Source organism: Chelon labrosus (genome assembly GCF_963514085.1).
Source record: "Chelon labrosus genome assembly, chromosome: 21".
Lineage (NCBI taxonomy): Eukaryota > Metazoa > Chordata > Actinopteri > Mugiliformes > Mugilidae > Chelon > Chelon labrosus.
The window spans coordinates 7,112,834-7,124,763 of NC_140354.1; positions in this window are offsets into that span (position 1 = coordinate 7,112,834).

Below are 11,930 nucleotides of genomic sequence, written 5' to 3' on the forward strand. Positions count from 1 at the left end.
GGCTGCCTGTTACTTGTTTGCTTTCATTCAGCGTTCAGCTCTTTTAATCAGCTAAGATCACGAAATGCAGAGGAGACGCTATGTAAAAGTAGACACACAAACTTGCATTAGCCTCAGTTTGATTTGTTTTACCTTTAAGAAAGCTTCGTGTGAGAGGGACGTGTGCTTTGTGAAATGATGTCATGCTTTCAGGGAGTAACAAAATGCAAATATTATGTTTTTCCCCCATCTGAACAGCCATACACTCCTACATCATCTGGGTGCGCTTGCTCCAAAGCCTTTGCATGATATCTTAGAAACCTACCAACAGCAATCTGAAATTCATCCTCTGGGAGAAACAGAAACATTAAACTGTCTCGGGCTAAATCTGTCTCTGGCTCCCCCTGGAGTTGGAGTCAACGCAGCAAATTGCAGTATATAATAGACCTCCTTAGATGTTTTAACTATGAAATACACATTACAGATTAAATCAGCTATCCAAATATATATATATATCTACAACTATTTATTGTGACCTTAGCTTCAAATTGTTTTATCACATCCCCAAACCAAACTTGATCGTATGCCACCAATAGATGGCAGCATAGTGTGTCAAGTCGCCACAGCTCCAATGTACACTCTTGAACCACTCTACCAGCTTGATCTCCTCTGGCTGTGCACAGACTTGTGGGGCAGACCCCTCTTAATGGGAAAGGTGCACGGGGGGGGCGCTGCAAAAAGTGGGATATCATATGGATTTGGTAAACCTCCGCGGTGGCAACCACAGCGACCGCATGCACCCACCCTGAAGCCATAACAAAGCTCAAACCCAATTAGCAAGTGAAAAAGCAACTGCCCACAAACGTGGGATTCCCGTTGGTCAGATTTCACTTGAATGAATCATTATTAGGGAGTAGTGAGAGAGAGGGCCTCACATGTGCTCAAACCTTTTCGCGCGTTCATTTGGCTGAAAATGTGCTTCAGAGGCTGAATCGAGGTTATGTCATGTAACTAGGTGAACACGCGCCACAGCTGGAAGAGAAAGCTCTGCAAACTGTGGTTTGACTAGTCGCCTTGTTTTACCGCCGAGGAAAAAACAAGTCTTTTTTTTCTCTATACTTACTGTTACCACACTATTTATTGACACTGGGTAAATAGCTAGTGTGAGAATTTGTAAGTTGAGAAGTGGAACATATGAGGAGAAGGTGTTTAAACATGTTGTATGACAATTACACATTTGCTATGTGTGTGAGAGAGTAACTGAGGGAAGGTGAAGTAATTCCCACAAGTAACTTAAGAGTTTCTGAAAATTTTCATACTTCTGAGCACTATCATCCTTCATTACGTGGCAGCCATTATGTGGCATTACGCGCCTCAGCCAGCGGTGTATCTCTTACAGGAACGAGTGGTTTTAATATGGTGGGATAAACCACAAAACTGACAATTTCTCAGACCTTTGAAATGGTAACACGGTAATCCTCTGTTAGTAAGAACTCTAAACACACAAATTGGCTGTCTTTCTGTGGTCTAATTTTAACCTGTTTGTTTTGGGCCGTGTCCAACATATGCTGCAGATGGACACTTTCTCACAGGCCTTTTCCTTCTCCTTCCAACTCGCTCTCTTCTCTTTGGGTCTCAGTCTGGGGCACGCTCGTGGCCTCCGTGGACCCACTAGCCGGGCCAAAATATTGTTGCGTCGTCTCCCTCTTTGTCCCATTCCTCTGCCACTTTAGTGCGTGTCGGATGCCGCGTCCCCGCCAAAAAAACAGAAACACCCCCCCCCCCCGAACCATTTTTGGAGGTAGTCCATCGTCACTGATGCTTGAATGTCATCATCTGGTCACCACAAAACGTCTACAGCAAATGAGAATAAATAAATAACAGCTTCTGGATTTTAAAGCATTATCATTTTTTAGAAACGTGCCCTGAGGGATTGCAGCCGTCTACCACGTCCCTGGGACTTTAAGAGTCCGTATTGAGAAACAGATAGGGCCCTTATGATTGACCTTTTCAGCTTGGAACATTATATGCAACATAAATCTGAGACTGAGACACTTAGAGAGGGTCACAGGGGGAGAACGGAGGAAAAGATGGTAACACAAGCTAGCTCTTGAGATTAGTCATTGATTTTTTTTACGCTTGGTGAACCAGACTGAGGAAGACAAGCAGGGCCTGTTTATAATAAGTTGATGAGGAGCAGCTGACACAAGACACCAAAAGGCCCAACCCGAGGATGCAGACAAATGAAACCTAATAATATTTACCACCATTACCCAACTGGGCAGAGAGCAGATGCGAAGAACTTTGTTTTCCTCTTGGTAAGCACACCTTCCTTTCTCCAGTGCTGCAGGATATCTTTTAAACCACACCCAGGTTCCTCATCAAGTGTTTCGTTTGAAACCCTGCCGATCAATATAAAGGGAAGACAGATCAGCGATTACCCTGTGAAAGGGAAAGGATCCTGAGGTCCTTTTTTGTAGGCTCAGCAGGAGCTTGCAAAAGTCTTATGACCTCCCCCTCCCTTCCCCCCTCTGAGGCCTCCTGGGCACCATTAACACCATGTGAGAGGGGCACTGACTTCCAAGGCTTGGTAGGGCCAGAGAATACAGCATCTCAACATCTGGAAGGCATTATGCTGTTGCTGCCCGAGGGTGAGACATAGGGAGACGGTGACTGGGGAGTGAGTGTGTGTGAGTTTTAACCGAGCTATGTTTGTTATACGGGGCAACGACTTAATTGCCGTGCTTTGTGAGAGATTAGATTATGAAACCACGAGTCCATGAGACATACTCGAGAGCTGAATGAGGGTGGCATCACGAAGGGAAGATAGTAACAATGAGAAGGAATACAGTGTGCTTTTTCCGAGTGGAGGGGCGTGTATGGGTGCTCATGCACATGGCCTGTATAGCTCTTTGTTCATGCAAGTTGTTTGAAGACTGGGTCTTTCACTGGGAAGCAGGATGTGGAGTTCTGAACACTTGGCAACGGCGCAGCTCCATCTGAGCACGGCCTAAAACAAGATGGCTTTGTATGTGAGATCACCATTCGACCCCTCCCTTCCTTCCCTTACCTATAGGGCCACAGCCTCTGGCAATGTGCACCAGGTGCTCCCCCTTGTTAGCCTGACGGTTTAGGCCGCTCTGCGTATAGGGAGCAGAAGTTACCTCAGAGCAACATGACCTTCACTGGAACCGAAAGCAGCTCGCTCTTTAATCAAGGGTGCTCTGACATCGGCTGGGAGCGAGCGGGAGGCAGGGTAGCTGTCAGGGAGCAGCATGTGATACCACAAGTTAGCTGTTCCGCACAATATATACAAGGCTCTCTGTTTTGTGCAACAGCACTTTATAATGACAAGATGACAGCTGTAAAGGCTCAACAGACAATCATGTGGCTTGTTGAACGCCTCATTTTGTTTGTCATAAATGAGGCCAGCCCCGGGGTGACGCAAAGCATTCTGGCCAGTGGAGTCCGTATCCGAACCCTTGCGATAATACGTAAAGCCCCGGTCCATGCGCCGCCTCAGATAGCAATTACTCACTGGCTCATGTGTTATTAATAAAAATGTTTTGTCAGAAAGGCTGGGGAACTTTTTTTTTTTTTTGCGATTTTGTGAGATTTTCTTGGATGCTCCGAGCTCCCTCCCTCGTTGTTCAGTTTTTTAAGAGAGAGCTGTGTCCTCTCCATAACGTGAACACATGCCGACTGCCAACAACTGCCTCAGGCTCACTAGAGACAGGCCCTGGACAGTCTGTCCCCTCTCTCCTCCCACATCAGCCTGTCATCTACTCGTCTACCCCTGCTTATCGCCCCTCTCCCCCCTGGCCCTGCCTGCCGTCAGCCGGCTGTTATTGAGCAGGCATTTCATAGACACTCCCACTGAGACCGGTGACCTCATCAGCAAGCAGGAAGTCAAAGGGTTCAAGTTCCTCCTGTGAGAGTAATCCCACACATCTCTGCCTATTTGATTCAGAATATGGGAGCGCTGTGGGGCCACGGGGGTGTGGAGTCCACACACTCAACAGTTTCTCACTATCAGGCCATGCCACATCCACATTGTGACGTGTAAACCCAGGTGTCCCCACTTCCCCAGCTCTGATTGCTTGCAACGTGGCAGTGGAACAATATGGAGGAAGAGATCTGAAATAGAAAAGAAAGGAGAGAAGAGGAAGGAGCTTTTAACGAATGACGAAAGACAATGTGTACATTTAACCACGACGTGGTACGTGGCCATAGATAGACAAAGACAGCTCTGTTCCCTCATGTCCTTCATCAGGGAGTAATCATTAATTCAAAACGTCAGGGACACACAAACTGATGGTGGCTTTTTTCCTGATGTGGGTCAATGACCTTGACTGTTTGGCTGTCTCTTCCTTCCAAATGACATCAGTGGGAATATAAACCAACACTGAGTCAACCTCTGGTTGGACACACCCACCCGATCTCCTTACAGAGAACATACTACTGTATATGATATTTCTTTATGGTTATGTTGCAAGACTTAAGTGTGTTATCACTGAGACTGAGAAAAACAAATACACACAACACTGTTTTGTTACTGCATATCAACACAGTATATACCAATATAACTGAGCAATTTAAGAAGTTGTCTTTGTTAAATATTTTTATTTATTTAAGAAAATGCTGGACATTTTGTTCAGGGTGTATTTAAGGTTACTGTATCGATCCGCTACCATTTCATCCATCAAAACTGTGTGGCATGAGGGTACATGTTTACAGCAGATCAATGAGGCACTAGTTAACAATATCCTGGAGCCCTGTCAACAAACATGCTCACGCGCAGGCAACAAGATGCGAGTGCAGGCTATATATATATAGGTATGTTTCACATCCTGTACATGACACCCACTCTTAATATCTTCACAGAGCCAGAAGTGACTGAGTTGCAACACGTTTGTTATCACTCTGTGCTGACTGTGCAGAAAAAAAAAAAAAAAAAACTGTTCCACAGAGTTGCATCTGGGCCTTGCCACTCCCAGCGTGCACGGCACAAGAAGGTAAGCACTGCCAGAAATCCCATCGAATCCTGTGCAGAGCGAGAGAAATGCAGGGAACCCAGAGCAGCTCACAAGACCAGGCAGAAATCAAATGGAGGGAGTGGAGCATGTGTTGGGGGTGGGGGGGTAAAATGAACATAAACTGGGCAGCAACTCAGCTCATCACAGATCTCTGCCTACGGGAACATTGACGGGTTTGTACCCAGATGCGTGGGAGTTACACAGAGCTGAACAGTCTTGCACAGTGTTTGGTAATTCTTTGGAACTCTTCAGACACAGTCCATTCTCGTCAGTAAATCTGCTGTACTTCCACGGACTTGGCACCCGTGACCCGATTACTGATTCACGCACAAAGTTGTTTAGCCTTGGAAATGGTAAGCAAATGAAAAGTAGCAGAATGAAGTGTCAACATGCACTTTTATCTGTGACTCATCGTTTAGAAAGAAAGCAGTGATAAATGTGATGCAATTTAAAAAGCCCCACATGCGTGTGAGGCCCACTGTCACCAGGGCGTATCACAATTAGCCCTCTCTGCATCAGATGTGCAGTCAATGTGGAGGCTCTATGTGTTTTAAGAGCCTTTTCTGCTCCCCCTCTGACTCTGCGCCAATGTTCATACTTTAGTGAAACAGGACATTCAGACAGAGACACCAGTGAGACTGGGAGGACATTCACTGATAAACTCTGAACCCTGACAATGAGAACATTCAGACTTTGTAGCAGGGAAGAGCTGCTCTCTTTCAGCACCCGGCGAGTCACAAATGGTGCCTCCAGTTCTGAGCCAACTGCTTCCGTCATGCAGAGGAAATCTAAACACGCCGAAGTCAAAAGTACAAATATAGACAGAGGGAAAGGGAGCTAGAAAGACAAGGTGCGGTAGAGAGTGGAAGTGAGAGAAAGTCAGTCTGTGGAGATAAGTGCAGGCAGGTCTACGGAGCCGGCATGCCACAGGGTCAAGAAGGTCAGCGCTGATATAGGAACATGGGACGTCATGAACCGTTGCTGTGTGGGAAAAACTTGGGAAAGGAAAGGGGAATATTTTCAGGTCTGTTTGGGATAATTGAAGTGCGTCCTTCAGCTGGAGTGTGTGTTGACGGAGCATTGGTCATACAGGCCTGGGGAGGGTGGGGGGCGTAGAAGAAGAGGAGGGAAGGAGAGAGAGAGGATTTGGTCCTTGAGCAGGTCTGGTTCCCATTAGACCAGAGGCCCGGGGTCGGTTTGTTTGTACAAGCAGAACGTCCCAAAGGAGAACAGAGGCAGCCCGATGTTGCTCCTCCCAACCAGGCCGCCATAGAGGGAATATCGACTGCAGCGCTTTACTCTCTTGGCCTTCTGTCTCGATCCCCTTTCTGCATCCCTCCTTCCCACCCACCCTTTTGGAACAAAGTCCAAAGAGTCCTTTAAAGTGTTTACGGATGTTCTCTGTTTATGTGCTATTCATGAGAGCTGTGCGGAGAGTTCCTGTCAGAGCCCTTGGCCATACTGTCCCAGAAACTGAGCCGTGTGATGGATGTGTTATTCAGATGTGAATCCAACCCTGTGTATTAATCAGCTCACCTGCATCTAAAGGGCATGCAGAGACAGGTCTACCACTCACATGGGTTGGGCTCCAGCACTGCAGTCACACGCTACTTTTAGGCAGAAGCCCAGGCCTATCAATAAAAGTTCTTTTTCACTATAAAATAAGGGTTGTGTAACGCTTTTTTTTTTATGCTGGGCTGCATTGTGTCTTGGAGCATTTTCCCAGCGTGTCTTTTTTTTTTGCTCTGTGCTTTTCAGTCATTTGTAAAATTTCTGCAACATGAGCTTCCCCTTGCAGGAGTGTTTGGTCATGTTTTTTTCCGTCATTTGCCTCCGTGCTCGCTATAAAACGACCGTTAGGAGCAGTCAGTCAGACTTGACTGGCACCATTGTCGTGAATTGCGGGCAATAAAGGTCTAACAACAACACGGCCGCATGCAGAAAGACTAACAGGTAAATAAGGCAGGGAGCAGCATGACTTTGACGCCACAGTGGTGCGACAGATGGGGCCATAAAGATCTGAGCGGCTCGAGGTGGAACAGAGGCCTGTTTGGGTTAAAGGTAGCGAGGAAGTTCTCATCTGCTAATTTTGGCCGCATTGATACAGTAACAGGAGGGTGGGTGGAGCTGAAGGGGGGTCGGGGAAAGGGAACGGGGATGATATTTCTCCCTCTGTGCTTTAGAGGGAGCGGCTGGGGAGTGGAAATCTGATTTATGAAAGCCAGAACTTTGTTGCAACTTTTCTTGGAATATGGGGCTGTTCTGTGGGGGTGGCGGGTCGACCGAAGAAGGGGTTAGGGGGCAAGACTGGTCCAAAGCCAGGAGAGCAGTATTTCACTGAGGCCATTAAATCAGTTTACCTCAGTAGGAGTCAAGCAAAAGAGTTTCTCTTTTCCTTCTGCGAGTTGCTTTGACTTAAAGCCGGCCCACGTCCTTTGAGGATTAATTGCTGTAACTCCATGACAGTTTAGTCATGTTATTGGAAGCAGTTCAGATCAGCCGTGCGAAACATTAGGTAACTAGCCACCGCCCTGTAGTACAGATTGAAAGAAGAAAGCTGGAACAGAAGGAGTTCTTCAAAACAGTAATAGCTTTAAAGTCCCACAGTTAGTCCCAGGTACCAGTCTTCGTTTCGAAAACTATAAAACTGATCTGTTAACTGTGTGCATGCAACACCAGAGAACAATCTTAGGTCTGAATAAACGATGCCTTCTGGTGCTTTACCCTTCAATCTGTTGACGCTTTGTGAGATTACTGCTAGTCACAGAAGAATTTGTGTGAGCTGTTAATTGAAGCCACATTTTCTTTTTGTTGTCCAGCAGCGATATATTGTCAGTTTTATGGGGCATGCTCTGTGGCAGCTGCGATGTTGCCAAATTCTTTGACATTTTACTGTCGAATATCTGAATGCCTCTGACTTTGCATTTCCCGAACCGCTCGGAGGAGTGCTCGTTTACGGGTTCCTCGCAGCGGATGCTTTCCCTATCAAACCTGCATTCTGATTAGATAATGATGCAGTCTCTTCAGTCCGCTGTGCAGACTTGAAACTCTAATGGCATGACTCACGGATCTCAAAGCAGAACCAGAGCAGCTGGCAAGCAGCTGCATGAGCTAACAGTCATCATCATGTGAAAGCCTCACTCACTGATGTGTGTATCAGGGGCCGACAGATCCACTGACGTTGAAACGCTTTCAGTCATAAATTGAATAGAGGGCGTCGGGCTTCAGTCATTGTGTCTCGTCATGGGCTTCGGCGCGGAAAAAGTGATGCCTAGAATTCATTAACTGGCTCGGCAATCATTTAGCGATGAGATACTGCACTGTGTGCCAGAAGGGATGCCAGTTCTTGAGCAAGACTGTGGAATCTCAAGCTGCAGTTGATTATTATTATTTTTTTTGAAGTATTGTTTATATTGCACTTCCACAGCGCATGGCAGAATCAACATGCAATTTGGTTCCGCCTCTGTGGTATCTAATAACTTCCTCGAGTTGCAGATCGGCAGAAAGAGATTTTTGTCAGCGCGACCTTGACGGAGTGAGGTCTGAGCGGCTGGAGGTGTTCCAGCTGCATCCCATAATAAACACCGGGGAGGGAAGTGAGATGATGATGGGAAGAATGTGTTCGGCGTGCTGATCAAAGCACTGCTTCCCGGGTGGCGTGTGGACCTTGACCACAGGGGAGGCAGCAGTGTGCAGTCAATAAACCTGAGATGGTTACTCTCCGGTTCAAAGGTGATTTAGAGTGTTACAATAAAAAAAAACACAACAGACAGCCATTAAAATCGCATTGCAAAACATGTTCAGAACTCTCAGCAGTGATTTGCATTAGTGCCCTACATTGCCTACCTCTTAAAATAATCTTACAGGATAATACTGTAATGAAAAGTTGACTGAGCTTGTGTCCACCTTAATGTCTTCACCTTATATGTGCTGGTCATTCTGGCAACAAATTAAATGACAAACGCGTCCTTGCTCAAACTCTGCTCTCACTCCCCGTGTGTGTATGTTTGTGTGTGTTTGTCAGCCCAAAAGACAAATGTGCTTCAGGCCGTATCAGGAGAGTGTGAGATTTAGACCCCTGCCGCCCTCCTGCCACCTCTCCTCACACTCTTTGTTTTCCTTTGTGTTATACATTTTACCGCTTCGACAACATATCTCGGCCCCCGTGACTGTTCGGCTTCAACCGGGGGCGCGGAGGTCACGCGGGGGGGGGCAGCTGGATTAAAGTAATGGCCTGACCCTGAGCCTTCTTATCTGATGACCCCGCAACATTGACCCCGGCGGCTGAGCGCCAGCTTTCCTTCGGGCAACAGGAGTTCTCCTCTGGGAAGAAAGTGTGCAACTTTTAACGCATGTATAAGAAGGACAAGCGTGCTTTTGTAAAGAAACACTGAGCCGTCTGCAGTGAGCCCTTGTCTTAACTGTGCAACATCTAAGCTTCTGCAGTGAGTGCACGCTTGACCTGGTGGCTGAAAGCTTATTTTACCCTCTATTGACCAACTTCATTTCACTTCCTTCCCTCCTTTACTTGCACACATCCACCGCTGTTCTATTTCCTTTTTTTGACTCCGCTCCACTGGCTCCTTGTGCCCCCTGTTACCCTAAAATCCTCAGAAACTTTCCGCGTGAGAAGACAAAAAAGGAAGGATCTGTTTGTTTTTTCTTGTTTCTTTCTCCAGAGCGATTGGTGTGAAGCATCTGTCCGCAAAAACTTTGCCCTTACCCCGGCGAGCACGTAGCGCCCTTTGAAAGTCTGCGTCGATGGCAGAGGTCAAGGGGTGCGAGCAGACCTGGTTCATGGCTATAACACGTGTGACGGAGTAGCAAACAGCCTCATGACCGTTTGCACAATCTGAGTATAGAACTGCGGAGGCTGTTTTGTCTGTCAGCATGTTGCTCCAAGGCCCATGCTGCAAACGGAGAAATCATGCGTGATTCATTTATGTCGGTTCCTGGTCTTGCCGCTCGAAGTGATTAACACATGGGTGCACACACACAAGCGTGCAAATGCAAACCTGTGACTAACCTTTTGAACTTCTGGCCAGTAAATTAGCAAGAAATGTCAGGGTTGGGTTTCTTTGCCAGTTCAAAAAAAGAGACGCTGATGGCTGCCATATGGTTTCAGGTCAAAACAAAAGATTTTTGCCCTTTGAGATACAGCTGAAGATTAAATGACCAGGATCCTGTCTGTGGTTCTGCAAGATGCTAAACCTTTGCGCTCTTTCCGCGCCCCAGACTTTAACTGTGAAACGTCTGTTTAACCACAGACCAACGGTTGCATCACATCCCTTTGCTGACTGTTCTGCCACAGCTCGAAAAGACACACTTTCAGTTATTATGACAGTGGAAAAGACTGTAATAATGAATGCGTGGATTTGAATGTGTTTTGCTAAGGGTACTTCAGCAAGACTCTATAAACACTGCCCTAATCCACAGGAAGCCACAAAAGTCATGACTTACCCCCCTTCCCTCACCTCCCATTCCCCAAACATGCGGGCCCCTGTACTTTACTATCCGCTAGCACTCTTTCCCCCAGCGGAGCACGGACACAACAGACACCCAATACTAATGCTCAAGCATGGTAACCGGTACACAGACCAGTGCAGGACTGGACCATGGGAACAGGCCGTTTCAAGCCATACTGTAAAAATAAGGTAACTTTATACTCTTGTGAGGAGTGGAGTGGGTGGAGCAATGGATATTGAAAAAGCGCCAGAGAGTACACTCAACTAACCAGAGACAAATAATGCAGACGAATCTGAATGGAAAAATACATAAATACATAAATACGTTTTTCTTTTTTCTTTTTTTTTGGTCGTGCAGACACAGAATAAACTGCCACACACGAAGATGTATATAGTAAACCGCAATTTATATATTTTTTTGTTTGTTTTTTCAGCAACGTGTACTCCCTTTGTGTGTGTGTAGATGGCCTGAAAGCAGACAGAGATTCAGACTGTATCCTCACACGCAGAAAGAAGATCAAGTTCTTTTGTGTAAGAAAAAAAAGAAAAAAAAAAAAGGTTTCTAGATTCCTTAGAGATAAGCAGTAAGATAACTCTGCAGGTTCTGGGGAAGTGATTTCCTCTAAACCTGTGAACAGTAGAGACATGTGGCACAGCCGACACTTAAGCCTACTGTTTGGAGTGCAGAGAGAGATAAGCCATCCTGACTCCAGGCAGCACTCTTGCTCTTAGGTAAGTGCTGCGCCTACTAACCGTGCACCGAGGCCAAGATTATAGATTTTAATGATTTTTAACGAAGCGATCAAACTTTTGGTTCTCACGGCACGAACGGAAGAAAGATGCGTTTCAGTGACGCGATTTCCTCCGAATTGTTCAACTAAAGTGCAAATGAAGCAGCGGCGATGACTGTTTCTCATGCCTGAGTTTATGCAGATCCAGATCACAACAGCTAAAAATACGCATCTGATGTTTATCAGTGCATGTGTCAGGTAAAAAGAGGAAGACTTCCACAGTGACGCTTTTATGTCTAGAAGGGTTTTTTTTTTTTTTTAATTACGAAGAGGAAGTCGGGGTTCACTTTCTATGCATTTTCTGTTTGCAGATAAAACAGTCCCTTGTCATTGCCTTGTCTGGTGTCACTAGTGTAAAAAAAAATAAAAAAACTGAGAGGCAGACTGTCGCATGTCTGGGCCTTGAGTGGTTTCTCTCATTTCATACCATACACATTGACAGCTGCATCTGTGCATCAGCTATATATATATATATATATATATATATATATACTACAGAAATGTGGATAAAAGAGGGATGGAAAGTCCCCCGTCCTACAAAACATGGAGCCTGAGAACAGCCAGACTTTACTGTTAATGACTTCCCCAGTGAGTTCCTAAAAGTAGGAACGCAGAATATTTCGCTGCTCTCCTCAGATCACTTCGCCTTTCTTTGAACA